Below are 19,738 nucleotides of genomic sequence, written 5' to 3'. Positions count from 1 at the left end.
CTTTTCACCCATGACTGCATCCCTAAGCTCCAACGCCATCATAAAATTTGCTGATGACACCACGGTGGTAGGACTGATCAGGGACAACAACAAATCAGCCTATAGGGAGGAGGTCCAGAACCTGGCAGCCTGGTGTACCAATAATAACCTCGTCCTCAACTCAAAGAAGACGAAGGAAATCATCGTTGACTTCAGGAAGACCAGAGGTGACAGACATACCCCCATCCACATAAATGGGACTGAGGTGGAGCGCGTCTCCTACTACAAATTCCTCGGGGTACACATCTCAGAGGATCTGTCCTGCCCCTCAATACCACCAAACTGATTAAAAAGACGCAGCAGTGCCTCTACTTTCTGAGGAGACTCAAGAAAGCTCACCTGTCCCCCCAGATCCTGTCCAACTTCTAACGCTGTACCATCGAAAGCATCCTGACCACCTGCTTCACGGTATGGTACAGCAGCTGCACCACAGCTGACAGGAAGGCACTACAACGGGTGGTGAAAACCGCTCAGCACATCATCGGTGCCCCGCTCCCTGCCATGGATGCCCTCCACCGCAAACGGTGTCTGAGACGGGCCGGGAAAATCATCAAGGACCCCTCTCGAATGGTGTGTTAGCTTTCATAGCAAAAGGATTTGAGTATAGGAGCAGGGAGGTTCTACTGCAGTTGTACAGGGTCTTGGTGAGACCACACCTGGAGTATTGCGTACAGTTTTGGTCTCCAAATCTGAGGAAGGACATTATTGCCATAGAGGGAGTGCAGAGAAGGTTCACATTCCTGGGATGTCAGGACTGTCTTATGAAGAAAGACTGGATAGACTTGGTTTATACTCTCTAGAATTTAGGAGATTGAGAGGGGATCTTATAGAAACTTACAAAATTCTTAAGGGGTTGGACAGGCTAGATGCAGGAAGATTGCTCCCGATGTTGGGGAAGTCCAGGACAAGGGGTCACAGCTTAAGGATAAGGGGGAAATCCTTTAAAACCGAGATGAGAAGAACTTTTTTCACACAGAGAGTGGTGAATCTCTGGAACTCCCTGCCACAGAGGGTAGTCGAGGCCAGTTCATTGGCTATATTTAAGAGGGAGTTAGATGTGGCCCTTGTGGCTAAGGGGATCAGAGGGTATGGAGAGAAGGCAGGTACGGGATACTGAGTTGGATGATCAGCCATGATCATATTGAATGGCGGTGCAGGCTCGAAGGGCCGAATGGCCTACTCCTGCACCTAATTTCTATGTTTCTATGTTTCTATGTTTCTCACCCTAACCATGGACTATTTGCCCTCCATGGTACAGGAGCCTCAGGTCTCGCACAAGCAGGCTGAGGAACAGCTTTTTCAATAAAACCATTACACTGCTGAACTCACAGTCCCGACGCTAGCTATCTTTTATACTCTCCCATCTATATACATTTATTTGCCTATGTACTAGTTTAATTCACCCACAGTGCACATATTGTTTAACCAGTATTTTTATTTCTACTATCTTGCACTATGACCAGACGCTAAACTGCATTTCGTTGTACCTGTACTCGTATTTGTGCAATGACAATAAAGTTGAATCAACATCAACATCAACCAATGAGGGGTAGGGGCCATGAAGCGGAGGCTGGTTGGGGCGTTGGAAGTCGTACATCAACAACTTTCTTCAATTTCCTGCGGACTTGGACAGAGCTGATGACAAGTGAAGATGTAACATGATACCGACTTCATCAACTCCCACACCCTGCCCGACCGAGACCCCTGGACCATGACCCCACTGACGAGCACCAGGCCACCATCTCTAGCACCATCACCGACTTCATCAACTCCCACGCCCTACCTGACCGAGCCTCCAACCTCATCGTTCCCCAGCCCCGCACGGCCCGATTTTACCTTCTCCCCAAAATCCATAAACCTGACTGTCCCGGTAGACCCATTGTCTCTGCCTGTTCATGCCCCACCAAACGCATCTCCACATACCTTGACTCCATCCTATCCCCCTTGGTTAAATCCCTCCCTACCTATGTTCAAGACACCTCAGACACTCTCCGTCGTCTCCGCACATTCCATTCTCTAGGCCCTCAACCCCTCATCTTCACCATGGACGTCCAGTCACTCTACACCTCCATCCCCCACCAGGATGGTCTCAAAGCCCTCCGGTTCTTCCTCGACCAGAGAAGCAACCTATACCCAGCCACTGACACTCTCCTCCGTCTAGCGGAGCTAGTCCTTATCCTTAATAACTTCACGTTTGACTCCTCCCATTTCCTCCAAATACAAGGCGTAGCTATGGGCACATGCATGGGCCCCAGCTACACCTGCCTCTTTGTCGGGTACGTCGAACAATCCTTGTTCAATGCGTACCAGGGCCCCATCCCCAACCTCTACCTCTGCTACATCGACGACTGCTTTGGGGCCACCTCCTGCACCCACACACAACTGACTGACTTCATCCACTTCACCACCAACTTCCATCCAGCACTCAAATACACCTGGACTATTTACGACACTTCCCTACCATTCCTTGACCTCACTATCTCCATCGCAGGTGATAGACTTCTGACCGACATTCACTATAAACCCACTGACTCCCATGGCTATCTGGACTACACTTCTACCCACCTTGCTTCCTGTAAGGACTCCATCCCCTACTCCCAATTCCTCCGTCTACGCCGCATCTGCTTCCAGGATGAGGCATTCCACACCAGGGCATCTGACATGTCCTCATTCTTCAGGAAACGGGGGTTCCCCTCCTCCACCATAGATGAGGCTCGCACCAGGATCTCTTCCCTACCCCGCAACACTGCTCTCTCTCCCCATCCCCGCTCTCACAACAAGGGCAGAGTCCCCCTAGTCCTCACCTTTCACCCCACCAGCCATCACATACAACAAATAATCCTCCGTCAGTTTCGTCACCTCCAACGTGACCCCACCACTCGCTACATTCCATCTCCCCCTATGTCTGCCTTCTGCAAAGACCACTCACTCCGCAACTCCCTTGTCAATTCTTCCCTTCCCTCCCGTACTCCCCAGGCACTTTCCGTTGCAACCGCAAGAAATGCAACACCTGTCCCTTTACCTCCCCCCTCGACTCCATTCAAGGACCCAAGCAGTCATTCCAGGTGCGACAGAGGTTCACATGTATCTCCTCCAACCTCATCTACTGCATCCGCTGCTCTAGATGTCAGCTGATCTACATCGGTGAGACTAAGCGGAGGTTGGGCGATCGTTTCGCCGAACACCACCGCTCGGTCCGCAAGAACCTACCTGACCTCCTGGTGGCTCAGCACTTCAACTCCCCCTCCCATTCCCTGTCCGACCTCTCTGTCCTGGGTCTCCTCCATGGCCAGAGTGAGCAACACCGGAAATTGGACGAACAGCACCTCATATTCCGCTTGGGGAGTCTGCATCCTGCGGGCATGAACATTGAATTCTGCCAATTTTGTTAGTCCTTGCTGTCTCCTCCCCTCCCTCAGCCCTCGGGCTGCCTCCTCCCATCCCTCAGCCCTCTGGCTCCTCCTTCTCCTTTTTCCTTCCTTCTCCCCGCCACGCGCCACCCCCTATCAGTCTGATGAAGGGTTTCGGCCTGAAACGTTGCCTATTTCCTTTGCTCCATAGATGCTGCTGCACCCACTGAGTTTCTCCAACATTTTTGTGTACCATGTAACATGATAGGATGCTTTCTTTTGAGCATCTGTATACATTCCGAAGAGTCGTTGAGGACATGCTGAATTTACATTGTCTTCCGAGGAAGTAAAAGCATTGGCGTGCGTTCTTGCCAACCACTTCAATCTAGTTGTAATGGGACAAATTGTTGGTGGTATTTATACCTTAGAGTTTGAAGTTCTCATACATTTTATTATTCACAACCATTGATGCTGACATTGGTGTGTACACCAACTCACTTCCTTCAGTCAACAACCTTCTCCTACATTTTGCTGGCATCATGGAAGAGGTTGTTAGCTTGAGACCATGACACGACTTTCTATCACATTCTTGTACTCTGTCTCCTTATTGTTGAGATGAGGCCCTCTACAGTAGTGCCATTTGCAAACTTGTAAATTGAGGCTGGGATATCCCCGAGTGCAAACAGAATTTGATCGCACGTTTGCGAGTGTATAGATAGTATAGGAAGGGCTGAGGATGCAGCCTTATGCTGCACTTATTGAGAATTATCATGGAGGATTTTGTTATCGATTCTTACTGAATGCAGTCTATGGTTCAAGAAGTCAATGATCTAGTTTCAAAGAGGGATACGAAGTCTTGCTTCAAGAGTTTGCTTGGAATACCGGTGTTGAAGGTGAAGCTATTGTCAATAAACAGGAGTCTGATGCAATCACCTTGATAAATTCACCTTATATTAATGATTTAGACGAATTAATTCAATATTAACGATTTAGACGAAGGAATTAAATGTAACAACTCCAGGTTTGCAGATGACACAAAGCTGGGTGGCAGTGTGAGCTGCGAGGAGGATGCTATGGGGCTGTAGGGTGACTTGGATAGGTTGGGTGAGTGGGCAGATGCATGGCAGATGCAGTATCATGTGGATAAATGTGAGGTTATCCACTTTGGTGGCAACAACAAAGAAGGCAGATTATTATCTGAATGGTGTCAGATTAGGAAAAGGGGAGATGCAACGAGGCCTGGGTGTCCTTGTACAGCAGTCACTGAAAGTAGGCATGCAGGTACAGCAGGCAGGCTGGTGCACGAGGTTAATTCCCGGGATGGTGGGACTGACGTATGATGAAATAATGGATCGACTGGCCTTACATTGACTGGAATATAGAAGGATGAGATGTTATAGAAACATATAAAATTCTTAAGGGATTGAACAGGCTAGATGGTGGAAAATGTTCCCGATGTTGGGGTAGTCCAGAACCTAGGGTAACAGTTTAAGAATAAGGGATATGCCATTTAGGACTGAGATGAGGAAAAACGTTTTCACCCAGAGAGTTGTGAATCTGTGGAATTCTCTGCCACAGAGGGCAGTGGAGGCCAATTCACTGGATGTTTTCAAGGGAACATTAGATTTAGCTCTTTGGTATAACAGGATCAAGGGATATGGGGGGAAGACAGGAATGGGTTCCTGATTGGGGATGATCAGCAATGATCAGATTGAATGGTGGTGTTGCCTCAAAGGACCGAACCTATTTTCTATGTTTGATATCAATATATTTCATGGGCGAGTGCATTTTCAGCAACAAGGCATTTGTCCTGAACCTGTTGCAATGGCAGGCGAATTGCAGTGATTAGTCCATCTTGGGATATGTATTAATCCTACAACATCTTGCCTGAAAATCTAGGTCAGAATTAAATGTGTAAACCTCTTATCCTGAAATCACCTCGTTAAGGTCTCCTGCTATTTCCCTATAACGTCTTTTAACCAAACCTCTTTCCTAAACTAAGCACATAACATATTCATTATTCCATTGGTATGTGGGACATTGCCAGGTACAGCAATCTGCCATTTCCTTCCACAGCAGCAGCAGTGGCCAAGACATTTATATGAAAGAACAATGGGCCGTCGGGCAGCATCTGAGGATAGAAACAGTTAACCTTCCAGGTGGAAAACAGACCTTTCATCAGAACTGGTCCCGCCCACAGAAACTTCCTGATCCAAGAGTGCTTCCAGCGTCTTCTGTTTTTCCATTGCAAATTTAAAACTTCTGCACTGCTTTTGATTTTAATCAATACGTACTTACTAGTTGTAGAATGATTTCAACTTCCCGACTCAAACGGCCTTTTTTTAAAGGGAACATTCACATTCACTCCACCAATTTATTCGCACATTTTGCATTGAGCTGTATACAGCCCTATTCCATAGGAGAGGAAGGCAATGGGGTTTCATCTCCCGCTATCAAGTTCAAGTTCAAGTTCAAGTTCAAGTGAGTTTATTGTCATGTGTCCCTGTATAGGACAATAAAATTCTTGCTTTGCTTAAGCACACAGAAAATAGTAGGCATTTACTACAAAACAGATAAATGTGTCCATATACCATGATATAAATATATACACACATGAATAAATAAACTGGTAAAGTGCAAATAACAGAAAGTGGTTGTTAATAATCAGAGTTTTGTCCGAGCCAGGTTTAATAGCCTGATGACTGAGGGGATGTAGCTATTCCTGAACCTGGTTGTTGCAGTCTTCAGGCTCCTGTACCTTCTACCTGAAGGTAGCAGGGAGATGAGCGTGTGGCCAGGATGGTGTGGGTCTTTGATGATACTGCCAGCCTTTTTGAGGCAGCGACTGCGATAAATCCCCTCGATGGAAGGAAGGTCAGTGCCGATGATGGACTGGGCAGTGTTTACTACTTTTTGTCATCTTTTCCTCTCCAGGGCGCTCAAGTTGCCGAACCAAGCCACGATGCAACCGGTCAGCATGCTCTCGATTGTGCACCTGTAGAAGTTAGAGAGAGTCTTCCTTGACAATCCGACTCTCCTTAATCTTCTCAGGAAGTAGAGGCGTTGATGAGCTTTTTTGATAATTGCGTTAGTGTTCTCGGACCAGGAAAGATCTTCAGAGATGTGCACGCCCAGGAATTTGAAGTTCTTGACCCTTTCAACCATCGACCCGTTGATATAAATGGGGCTGTGGGTCCCCCTCCTACTCCTTCCAAAGTCCACAATCAGTTCCTTGGTTTTGCTGGTGTTGAGGGCCAGGTTATTGCACTGGCACCATATACAATACAATTACAATTACAATTACCTTCCCTCCCGCACCACCCCCTCCCCGGGCACTTTCCGTTGCAACTGCAAGAAATGCAACACCTGTCCCTTCACCTCCCCCCTCGACTCCATTCAAGGACCCAAGCAGTCGTTCCAGGTGCGACAAAGGTTCACCTATTTCATCAGCTCCAGAAGCTGAACACTGCTAAAGGTTCAGCTCCAAAAGCTGAACTCTCATAGAAACATAGAAACATAGAAAATAGGTGCAGGAGGAGGCCATTCGGCCCTTCGAGCCAGCACCGCCATTCATTGTGATCATGGCTGATCGTCCCCTATCAATAACCCGTGCCTACCTTCTCCCCATATCCCTTGACTCCACTAGCCCCTAGAGCTCTATCTAACTCTCTCTTAAATCCATCCAGCGACTTGGCCTCCACTGCCCTCTGTGGCAGAGAATTCCACAAATTCACAACTCTCTGGGTGAATTTTTTCTCACCTCAGTCTTAAATGGTCTCCCCTTTATTCTAAGACTGGTTCTGGACTCGCCCAACATTGGGAACATTTTTCCTGCATCTCCAAAGATGTTGCCTGTCCCGCTGAGCTATTCCAGTATTTTGTGTCTACCTTCGATTTAAACCAGCATCTGCAGTTCATTCCTACGCAATGTGTAACGTTTCCTGCAGCACCGTTGCCCTGTCAATGGAGGAAGTTACTCACCACAGGTATTTCAACACTTCCTGCTCTGAGCTTCATAACAACAAAAATCAATCTTGAACATTGAGATATATTTTCTAAACACGAAGCAACAATTCTAATTTTTTTCCCGAACTGGACCTCAGTGCATTCTGTAAATCCACAGTCAGTTAGAGTTGAACTGAATATGGAGATCTGTTGCATCTGCAGCCGCAGGCCAATGAAATCGTTACAATTATGCAAATACGCCTCAACGTACACAACAGACCATTTAAATCACCCATTATTGAATTGCAAAAAGACAATACAGGGAGAAAAGATGAGGTACGAAGGTAAGCTAGCCAAGAATATAAAGCAGGACAGTAAAAGCTTCTTTAGGTATGTGAAGAGGAAAAAATTAGTTAAGACCAAAGTTGGACCCTTGAAGACTGAAAAAGGTGAATTTATTATGGGGAACAAGGAAATGGCAGATGAATTGAACAGGTACTTTGGATCTGTCTTCACTAAGGAGGACACAAACAATCTTCCTGATATAGTGTTCAAAAGGGAACTGCAGATGCTGGAATATCGAAGGTACACAAAATTGCTGGGGAAACTCAGCGGGTGCAGCAGCATCTATGGAGTGAAGGAAATAGGCGACGTTTCGGGCCGAAACCCTTCTTCAGACTGATGGGGGGTGGGGGAAAGAAAGAAGGAAAAGGGGAGGAGGAGGAGGAGCCCGAGGGCGGGCGGATGGGAGGGTGGGAGGAGACAGCTAGAGGGTTAAGGAAGGGGAGGAGACAGCAAGGGCTAGCCAAATTGGGAGAATTCTATGTTAATACCATAAGGACGCAAGGTCCCCAGACGGAATATGAGGTGCTGTTCCTCCAATTTCCGCTGTTGCTCACTCTGGCAATGGAGGAGACCCAGGACAGAGAGGTCGGATTGGGAATGGGAGGGGGAGTTGAAGTGCTGAGCCACCGGGAGGTCAGGTAGGTTATTGCGGACTGAGCGGAGGTGTTCGGCGAAACGATCGCCCAACCTACGCTTGGTCTCACCGATGTAAATCAGCTGACATCTAGAGCAGCGGATGCAGTAGATGAGGTTGGAGGAGATACAGGTGAACCTTTGTCGCACCTGGAACGACTGCTTGGGACCTTGGATGGAGTTGAGGGGGGAGGTGAAGGGACAGGTGTTGCATTTCTTGCGGTTGCAACGGAAAGTGCCCGGGGAGGGGGTGGTGCGGGAGGGAAGGGAAGAATTAACGAGGGAGTTGCGGAGGGAGCGGTCTTTGCGGAAGGCAGACATGGGGGGAGATGGGAAGATGTGGCAAGTGGTGGGGTCACGTTGGAGGTGGCGGAAATGGCGGAGGATTATGTGTTGTATTTGCCGGCTGGTGGGGTGAAAGGTGAGGACCAGAGGGACTCTGCCCTTGTTGCGCGTGCGGGGATGGGGAGAGAGAGCACCTGTATCTCCTCCACAGGTTCACCTGTATCTCCTCCAACCTCATCTACTGCATCCGCTGCTCTAGATGTCAGCTGATTTACATCGGTGAGACCAAGCGTAGGTTGGGCGATCGTTTCGCCGAACACCTCCGCTCAGTCCGCAATAACCTACCTGACCTCCCGGTGGCTCAGCACTTCAACTCCCCCTCCCATTCCCAATCCGACCTCTCTGTCCTGGGTCTCCTCCATTGCCAGAGTGAGCAACAGCGGAAATTGGAGGAACAGCACCTTATATTCCGTCTGGGGACCTTGCGTCCTTATGGTATTAACATAGAATTCTCCCAATTTGGCTAGCCCTTGCTGTCTCCTCCCCTTCCTTAACCCTCTAGCTGTCTCCTCCCACCCTCCCATCCGCCCGCCCTCGGGCTCCTCCTCCTCCTCCCCTTTTCCTTCTTTCTTTCCCCCACCCCCCATCAGTCTGAAGAAGGGTTTCGGCCCGAAACGTCGCCTATTTCCTTCGCTCCATAGATGCTGCTGCCCCCGCTGAGTTTCCCCAGCAATTTTGTGTACCTTCCTGATATAGTAGTGGCCAGAGGATCTGGGGTGACAGAGGAACTGAAGGAAATCCACATTATGCAGGAAATGGTGTTGGGTAGACTGATGGGACTGAAGGCAGATAAATCCCCAGGGCCTGATGGTCTGCATCCCAGAGTACTTAAGGAAATGGCTCTAGAAATCGTGGATGCATTGGTGATAATTTTCCAATGTTCTATAGACTCAGGATCAGTTCCTGAGGGTTGGAGGGTAGCTAATGTTATCCCACTTTTTAAGAATGACGGGAGAGAGAAAACAGGGAATTATAGACCAGTTATCCTGACATCGGTGGTGGGGAAGATGCTGGAGTCAATTATAAAAGATGAGATAGCCGCATATTTGGATAGCAGTAACAAGATCGGTCCGAGTCAGCATGGTTTATGAAGGGGAAATCATGCTTGACTAATCTTCTGGAATTTTTTGAAGATGTAACTAGGAAAATGGACAAGGGAGAGCCAGTGGATGTAGTGTAACTGGACTTTCAGAAAGCATTTGATAAGGTCCCACATAGGAGATTATTGGGCAAAGTTAGGGCACATGGTATTGGGGATAGAGTGCTGACATGGATAGAGAAGTGGTTGGCAGACAGGAAACAGAGTAGGGATTAACGGGTCCCTTTCAGAATGGCAGGCGGTGACGAGTGGGGTACCGTAAGACTCGGTGCAATATACATCAATGATTTGGATGAAGGGATTCAAAATAACATTAGCAAGTTTGCAGATGACACAAAGCTGGGTAGCAGTGTGAACTGTGAGGAGGATGCTATGAGAATGCAGGGTGACTTGGACAGGTTGGGGGAGTGGGCAGATGCATGGCAGATTAAGTTTAATGCGGATAAATGTGGGTTATCCGCTTTGGTAGCAAAAACAGGAAGGCAGATTACTATCTAAATGGCGTCACGTTGGGAAAAGGGGAAGTACAACGGGATCTGGGGGTCCTTGTACATCAGTCTATGAAAGTAAGCAAGGTACACAAAATTGCTGGGGAAACTCAGCGGGTGCAGCAGCATCTATGGAGCGAAGGAAATAGGCGACGTTTCGGGCCGAAACCCTTCTTCAGACCCTGAAAGTAAGCATGCAGGTACAGCAGGCAGTGAAGAAAGCGAATGGCATGTTGGCCTTTATAACAAGAGGAATCGAATATAGGAGCAAAGAGGTCAGTTTGCAGTTGTACAGAGCCCTAATGAGACCACACCTGGAGTATTGTGTGCAGTTTTGGTCCCCTAATTTGAGGAAGGACATTCTTGCTATTGAGGGAGTGCAGCGTAGGTTTACAAGGTTAATTCCCGGGATGGCGGGACTGTCATATGCTGAGGGAATGGAGCAGCTGGGCTTGTACACTCTGGAGTTTAAAAGGATGAGAGGGTATCTCATTGAAACATATAAGATTGTTAAGGGTTTGGACATGTTAGAGGCAGGAAACATGTTCCCGATGTTGGGGGAGTCCAGAACGAGGGGCCACAGTTTAAGAATAAGGAGTAAGCCATTTAGAACAGAGACGAGGAAACACTTTTTCTCACAGAGAGTGGTGAGTCTGTGGAATTCTCTGCCTCGGAGGCCGGTGGAGGCAGGTTCTCTGGATGCTTTCTGGAGAGAGCTAGATAGGGCTCTTAAAAATAGCGGAGTCAGAGGATATGGGGAGAAGGCAGGAACGAGGTACTGATTGGGGATGATCAGCCATGATCACATTGAATGGCGGTGCTGGCTCGAAGGGCCAAATGGCCTAATCCTGCACCAATTGTCTATTGTCTATTGACATTCCCCCCCCATTCCCCCCGACTCCCATCCCTCCCCCCCCCCCCCTCCCTCTACCCCACCTTTCCCTCCCAACTCTAGTCCCGTCCCGACCCCCTGAGAAACTGAAGGGAGCGACAATCAACTGCCATGGATACAAATAATGTCATACACAAGAAAGGGCAGATGCTGGTTGACAAAAAGTGACATATACGGTGCTGGAGTAACACAAAGATGCAGCAGAATTTTGGAAATGTCATCCCGTCACCCATTCCTTCTCTCCAGAGATGCTGCCTGCCCGCTGAGTTAAAGAATGCCCACGGTAGACTCACGAGTCATTAAGGTAAACTCACGGGCCACTACGTTCTTACAACAAGTTTAAATGTTTCAAATTTTAACTTCAAGAGTAAATTTGACTCTTGAAAAACTTTAAACATATTTGAACATTTTCAAGAGTTAACAAGTTTCACGGGTACCTGCCGTTAGCGCCACGAGTTGCTAAGTTGCATCCATGAGTTCCGACGTTCCCGCTACGTTAATTATACGCGATTACCACGAGTTTAATTTGTTTTAAACTCCGTGTCACTCGTGGGTCGACTCGCACCGCGAGACAGGGGTTGAAAGGACCTGTCCCACTTCCACGAGGTAATTCACGAATTCTCCCGAGTTTTCCCCTGATTCAAACTCACAGAATATACGTAACGAGGCCATAGGAGTTCGTAGATATATTGTAGCGGCTTGTTATGCTAGTCGTAGGTACTCGGGGCCTAAGTCGGGACGTTTTTTCCAGCCCGATGAAAAATGTCCAGGAGTAAAAAAATAGTAGGGATGAAAAAAATGACAACTTTTTACTCGTAGTTAGTTGGTGGGCAGAACGTAGTAGGCCGTGAGGGTAGTCGTGGGTAGTCGTGGTTAGTCGTAGATATTCGTGGGTACTCGTAGCTCGGCAGCTGGACAGAGAAAAAAGGTGAGTGAAAAAAAAGCTTTAGTCAACATCAGCAGTGACCTCTGTCGCTCCAGTTCGTGAGCATATTCATGGAAGGTCGTAGGAGTTCCTAGATTACCAAAATCTTGATTTTTTTTTAGGTCCTTTAAACTCGGCAGAGGTTTTGGCTTAGGTCGTGAAAGTGGGACAGACCCTTAATAACTCAGCGGGACAGGCGGCATCTCTGGAGAGAAGGGATGGGTGACGTTTGGTGTCAAGACCCTTCTGACGTTAGGAATAAGGGACATGAGAGATATACACTGTGATGTGGAGAGATAAAGAACAATGAATGACACTCTGATTCTAAACGTCAACATGACAACAACTAAATCGTAGACATATTAGTCTCATCTGAGAACTCTAACCGTTAACCGTTGTCTTATCTCCAGGAGGTTATAGTCACGGTCCTGCTGTACAATGTCCTTAACTGCAATAACCCAGGGTGGACACTGGAATCCGATTTAATTTCGAAATGCCTTGACGCTAGGATTAGTGCAGCTACAATCCTAACGGGTACTGCCAGGATCTGCTGAAAGTAACAGACAGTGGGCAAGCGGAAAGAGTATTCGTCGTTCACCGGAGCGTGGACCCGCGGGCACCTCTGTGTCAACCTTGTTCCTGAGTGGCTGCGACCGGAATCAGGAACCTTACAAGGTCGGGCAGTAGAAAAACGTTAACCTGTGGTTTACGGATAAAACAGCCACTTCACATTTTTATGGAACTATTCAATGGGGTTCATATTGAGCAATTTTTTGTCACATGTAGGAATTATTGTGGTCAATTGTGTTTTGCGCGGGCAAACGTAACAATGTAGAGATTTACAGCAATAATGAACACATATAATATAATGAGAGGCAAAGCTCGGATGGGCTATGGGGTGGGGGGGGGGATGTAAAATATTATGATGCAGAACTGTGAGGGTAATGATCTCCGAATAACTTCAGATATCAGGTGCTTAGTAAAATAAGACTGGTGAGGAACTGGGGTGGAGGGTGATGACCTGAAGCAGTTACAGTTGCTGTGGAGACGTGGTTACTGCCACCATGCGCTGATGCTGTAAGTTTTGATCGAACAATGTGTTGGAACTCTTGGTTTGTGTAATTCTGTAGCAGCATCAGGGATGAGGCCGTGGACGTGTTTGTCGATCACTTTATCACTGTGTATTCAGCCGACTTTAGTAAGGGTGTGTTTACTCATTGTTAGAATCTATAAAACTCAATCACTCGGATTCGCTTGAAGCAGAATCAGGGGGTCAGCGCCAGGTCGGAATACAAACTCTATGGGGCAACACCATAGGAGAACCTTCCGTGGTCGTATTTTCTGCTGGTGCTCAATCGTGTCCCTAGACTAATGTTTCAATAATGGGTCTGCAAGGAAATAGATCTCAAAATTCAAAACCAAACTTCCTGGAGTAATCTCAGCAGCTGCTGATAATAATGTTCAATCCCTTGGTCCCAGTTATTGTAAAAAGGACTTGATCCAACACTCAAAGTCTCTTACCAAGTATCTTTATTTGTTCATTACATACGTTGTGCCCTAGCTGTCCGTGGTCATCACTGGGACTAGAGAGAGAGCTAGAGGCGGGGAAGCTACAATTATACAGGAGACAATGGGGCGTGGTTAGTAGTGGTGAGGTCACTATGTTAAAGGAGCATGCACTGATCTACATCCTTTCTCTTGGAAACAAAGCGACCACGGCTCATACGCTAGAGGCAAACCAGAAACAGTTGGAAAACATAATGAAGCAGACTACTCGCCCACTCCGTACCGGACAGGCGGCTTGACCAAACGCCCAGAGCGGGTGCGCAACCCGCCTTCCCCCTCCACCGCAGGAGCAACCGGAACGGGTGCAGGGACAGAGATGGGGGAACCGGGAGATGGAAGCCCTGGTGGAGGAGGAGAGCAAGGCGACGGAATGGGATCCACAGCAGGTGGAGGAGAAGGGGGACCGAGCGGGATGGGAACCATGAGCTGAGAGGGAAGGGTACGTGGCATACGAGGAGTGGCAGGGGCGGGAGCAGCCGCAGGCGGCGGTGAACGGACCGTCGGAGGGGGCGGTGAAGGCGGCGGGGAATGAACAGACGGCGAAAACGGGTCGGCGGGAGGTGGAGCAGGCTCGTTGACTAGCAGCAGGTGCTGACGTGTCCGACGGTACACGGTGCCCTCGTAATTAACCAGGTAGGACCGTGGAGAGCCGGCATTGCCAACGACAACGGCCAGACGGTGATGACCGGAGGTGGACATCATCCGAACAACCTGGCCTGGGAACAGACGGGGAAGTAATCGGGAAGATTTATCAAAGGAGCGCTTTTGGATGTCCTGTTTCTCAACGATGCGATCCTTAACAGCGGCAGGGCTTTGGACAGCGGGCGTTAGAGATTGCTGAGAAACCGGGAGAGGGGGTCTAGTGGTGCGGGACATGAGGCGCTGGGCAGGCGAACCAAGTGCGGGGTCCCGTGAAATGTTGCGGAGGTTGAGGAGGGCAAGATGGAAGTCAGAATGGGACAGACGGCAATGTTCCAGCAGTTCCTTGGCGCTGCGGACAGCGCGCTCCGCAAGGCCGTTGCTCTGCGGGTACTCGGGGCTGCTGGTGATGTGGCGAAAGTTCCATAGGGCGGCGAAAGCGGCGAACTCGGCGCTGGAAAACTGCCCGCCATTGTCGGATTGGAGAGTCACCGGGGAGCCAAAGGTAGAAAAGTGGCGGCGAAGCTTCCCGATGACGGCAACAGACGTGAGGGAGGGCAGCAGGTCCACCTCGAACCAGCTGGAGTAGGAGTCCACCAGGACCAGGAAGTGTTTGCCACGCCATTCGAATATGTCAGTGGCGACAGCCATCCACGGCAGCTCAGGAGCCGGCTGCTGCATGAGAGGTTGGCGTTGTTGATGAGGCAGTAGGCTGTTGCAGGCAGCACAGGCGGAGACCCTGTCACGAATCTCCGGAATCATGCCAGGCCAGAAAAACTGAGCCTGGGCCCGGGACAAAGTGGCCTCCACGCCGGGGTGACCGCTGTGTGCGGTTTGGTAGTAGTGGTCACGCAGAGCGTCCGGCACCACGACCTTGTGGCCCTTCACCACCACGCCGCTGTGCAGCACCAATTCGTCCCGAACCAGGAAGTAGGGCACGGCACCGGCCGGTAGAGAGGAGCGTCGGTCAGGCCAGCCACGGCGGATGACGCCCGCAAGCTGTTGTAGGGCAGGATCAGCGGCAGTGTGTTCGACCAGGGACTGCATCTGCCAAGAGGGAACAATGTTAACGTTCAGTACCATCAGGTCAGACGATTCGTACGGATGACGGACAACCGAAGGGAGAGGAGCACGGGACAATGTGTCGGCCACGAACATTTCCTTGCCCTTGCGGTACACAATGTTGAATGTGAATCGTTGGAGCTGCAGCATCATTCGCTGCAACCGCGAGGAAGCCGCATGGATAGGCTTGTTCAAAATAGAAACCAGCGGCTGGTGGTCCGTTTCAATGGTGAAAGTGTTGCCCATAATGTAGTCTTTGAATTTGGAGCATGCGAAAACCACTGCAAGGAGCTCCTTCTCGATCTGAGCGTAGCGCTGCTCAGCAGGGGTCATGGTGCGAGAGGCATAGGAAACAGGCAGCTGCCGATTGTCCTCGAGCTGCAGGCAGGCAGCACCGAGTCCGAACCGAGAAGCATCGCAGGTGAGGACGATTGGTCTGTTCAGGTCAAAATACGTTAAAGTCGGGGTGCGAGCGAGCCTGGACTTCAGGGCTACGAATGCCGACTGGTGATGCGGTAGCCAGACCCAGGCATTGTCCTTTTTGATTAGCTCCCTCAGAGGGGCACTCAGTTCGCTTAGCTCGGGTATGAACTTACCCAGGTAGTTGACCATGCCCAGAAATCGCTGCAGGCCGGGCACGTCGGTGGGAGCGGGCATTTCGGTGACCGCAGCAGTCTTCTGGGGGTCTGGCTTTAGTCCACTTGCTGTGAAAACGTGGCCCACGTACGTGACCTCCTGAACGCGGAACCGACACTTCTTCGGGTTGAGCTTGAGATTAATCTCACGGGCCCGGTCCAGGACTTGGCGAAGGTGCAGGTCGTGCTCAGCGACGTCCTTCCCGTATACCAGAATGTCATCGACAATAATAGCACATGGCAACCCGGCAAACAGCTGTTCCATGGTCCGCTGGAAAACCTCACTCGCTGAGTTGATCCCGAAGGGCATGCGAAGAAAACGAAACCTGCCGAAAGGTGTGCTGAAGGTGGTTAAATAAGACGAACGTTCATCCAGAGGGATCTGCCAAAAGGAGCTCTTGGCATCTAAGACCGAGAAGACAGTGGCAGGACCGACCTGTGCAGCGACGTCCTCCACCGTCCGCATGGGGTAGTGCGGGCGCTGGATAGCAAGGTTCAGGTCCTTCGGGTTGATGCAGATCCTGATCTCGCTGGCGTCTTTCTTGGCAGCAACGACCATGGTGGAGACCCACAGGGTGGGTGCGCTCACCTCCTTGAGAATGCCAGTGGAAACCATATCACGAAGTGTGGACTCCACGCGGCCCTTCATGGCAAAAGACACGCGGTGGGCCGGTCTAACCACCGGGTTGACCCCCGGGTCAACAACGATTTTATAGGAACAGGGCAGCTTGCCCAGAACATCATCGAAACGGTCAGGATACTCCATCAGGGGGTCCATGGGGGCCTGCACCAGGTGGACATCGCGGTGAAAAGAGACCAAACCCAAGTCCTGGCATGCACGGGCGCCCAGCAGGGTGACGTTATCAGAGTCCAGCAGGAAAAAAGTGAGGGGCCGAGAGGTCTTGAGAACAGTGCAGATAACAGTGGCCCTCCCCACTGCGACCAGAACACCTCCCCCATAGGCATGAAGGCGGGAGCTATCGGGAAGCACTATCTCACCCAAACGTATCTTTTTGAAGAGGCGAACAGACATAATGTTTGCAAACGCACCAGTATCGACCTTGGCCGAGAAGGAGTGTCCATTCACAATAACATGTATTGAGGGATCCGTTATCGGGCCAGGTGCACCCAGGAGCGAAAACACAGTCGGATCACCATGGGAGGAAATCGTATCTGAATCAGGGAGTTCTGGTTGGTACTGGGAACCAGGCGCGCTATCAGTGTCCGCTAGAATGTTTAGACTCCTTCTAGGAGCTGGGACCGGTTTCCCACGAGAACGGCAGGCTGACGAAAAGTGGTTAAGTTTCCCGCAAGAGTTGCAAGTTTTACCCAGCGCCGGGCAAACGTTGTACTGGTGCGAGGAGAAATTACAATTCGGGCAACGACGAGGGGTGACCTTAGCGGGAGAAGCGGGCGAGAACGGGCGAGGCGGGCTATTGATCCGCCGGCGGCCCACGGTACCGGTGAAGTTGATGTCCTGGGACTGTGGGTGGGAAACGGAGCCGACAGCAGAGGCCATACGAGCAGAATGCATGGCATCCTTTAGCGTGAGGTCGGGTTTCATTAGTAAATCCTCGCGCAGCTTTGAGTTCAGGAGACCGTATACCAGGACGTCCCTGATCAATTCGTCAGTTGTAATAGCTTCGAGGCGGCACCTCCGAGCCAAATGACGCAAAGAGCCAATGTAAGCGTCAATGTGCTCACCGGGAACCTGACGTCTTGAGAAAAACTTAAAGCGCTCAATTATGTTATTTGTGGGAATGTCACATAGGGCATTGAATTTGGCCATGAGACATACCGGGTCATTGCGGTCTTCCGGAGGGTCGAAGTCGAACGCTGCATAATGTTCCATAGCCTCCGGACCAGCCAGGTTGAGGAGCATGTGAGCCTGTACCGCAGGAGATACACCAGGATGAGCAATAGCGATATAATGTTCATAGTCGCGCTGGAAGACAGTCCAGCGGTGCACGATGTCCGCGTCAAAAATGAGCTTGTCAGGACGACGGAACGAGCTAGCCATATTAAATGTAAAGGTGGGGAAACAACTGGGAGAAACGAATAATGAAATAAAAACCGATAAACAGGAGACGCAAGTCTACCGCGCTGACACCATGTAAAAAGGACTTGATCCAACACTCAAAGTCTCTTACCAAGTATCTTTATTTGTTCATTACATACGTTGTGCCCTAGCTGTCCGTGGTCATCACTGGGACTAGAGAGAGAGCTAGAGGCGGGGAAGCTACAATTATACAGGAGACAATGGGGCGTGGTTAGTAGTGGTGAGGTCACTATGTTAAAGGAGCATGCACTGATCTACAGTTATGAGCAAGTTTTAAAGTATTAAACATTTCCTGGTGACTGTGGCAACGGGTCGGTGTCGACAATATCGGTGATCAATCCTAGTCCTCACCTTTCACCCCACTAGCCGTCACATACAACAAGTAACCCTCCGCCATTTCCGCCACCTCCAACGTGACCCCACCACTCGCCACATCTTCCCATCTCCCCCCATGTGTGCCTTCCTCAAAGACCGCTCCCTCGTAACTGCCTTGTCAATTCTTCCTTTCCCTCTCATACCGCCCCCTCCCCGGGCACTTTCCGTTGCAACCGCAAGAGATGCAACACCTGTCCCTTTACCTCCCCCCTCGACTCCATTCAAGGACCCAAGCAGTCGTTCCAGGTGCGACAGAGGTTCACCTGTATCTCCTCCAATCTCATCTACTGCATCCACTGCTCTAGATGTCAGCTGATCTATATCGGTGAGACTAAGCGGAGGCTTGGCGATCGTTTCGCCAAACACCTCCGCTCGGTCCGCAAGAACCTACCTGACCTCCCGGTGGCTCAGCACTTCAACTCCCCCTCCCACTCCGTATCCGACCTCTCTGTCCTGGGTCTCCTCCATGGCCAGAGTGAGCAACACCGGAAATTGGAGGAACAGCACCTCATATTCCGCTTGGGCAGTCTGCATCCTGCGGGCATGAACATTGAATTCTCCCAATTTTGTTAGCCCTTGCTGTCTCCTCCCCTTCCTCAGCCCTCCTGATGTCTCCTCCCATCCATATAACCATATAACCATATAACAATTACAGCACGGAAACAGGCCATCTCGACCCTTCTAGTCCGTGCCGAACACGTATTCTCCCCTAGTCCCATATACCTGCGCTCAGACCATAACCCTCCATTCCTTTCCCGTCCATATAACTATCCAATTTATTTGCCCTCGGGCTCCTCCTCCTCCTTTTTCCTTTCTTCTCCCCGCCACCCCCTATCAGTCTGAAGAAGGGTTTAGGCCCGAAACGTTGCCTATTTCCTTCGCTCCATAGATGCTGCTGCACCCGCTGAGTTTCTCCAGCATTTGTGTCTACCTTCGGTGATCAATAACTGTGGGTTAATGTGGACAGAGCCCGTGAATGATAACAACATCTATAAACAATTAGTGTTATAATCCATTCCATTAATCCATATAATTCCAGTCGATCTGCCATTCTTCACAGCTGTTATAGTCCACCTTTATTATTCGTAATAAGAACGTACATCGGATATAATGTGGAGATGACTTTTCTAGTCAATGCACTTAGCCCGAAAATAGTGGACAAAATGTTCCATCAGCCAGATCAGTTTATGAAGTGAGTGAACGATACAGAATAACGTAAAAAAAAACAGTTCGACTCATCAGGGGGAAACTTTGTGGGATAAAGCAGCTCTTGGTACCAATAGATAATAGACAATAGGTTCAGGAGTAGGCCATTCGGCCCCTCGAGCCAGCACCGCCATT

At 49.8% G+C, this 19,738-nt stretch overlaps 1 long non-coding RNA gene across 1 annotated transcript; it reads left to right on the top strand.

Annotated features, from left to right (window-relative positions):
* Positions 1 to 1,197: 1,197 nt before the first annotated feature.
* LOC116977598 lies at positions 1,198 to 19,508 on the top strand. The gene is made up of 3 exons (XR_004413261.1): positions 1,198 to 1,238; positions 6,041 to 6,042; positions 19,401 to 19,508. It is a non-coding gene; the product is annotated as an uncharacterized LOC116977598 (long non-coding RNA).
* Positions 19,509 to 19,738: the final 230 nt, after the last annotated feature.

Source organism: Amblyraja radiata, chromosome 1 (assembly GCF_010909765.2).
Source record: "Amblyraja radiata isolate CabotCenter1 chromosome 1, sAmbRad1.1.pri, whole genome shotgun sequence".
Taxonomy (NCBI): domain Eukaryota; kingdom Metazoa; phylum Chordata; class Chondrichthyes; order Rajiformes; family Rajidae; genus Amblyraja; species Amblyraja radiata.
This window is presented reverse-complemented; position numbering and strand designations above follow the sequence as displayed.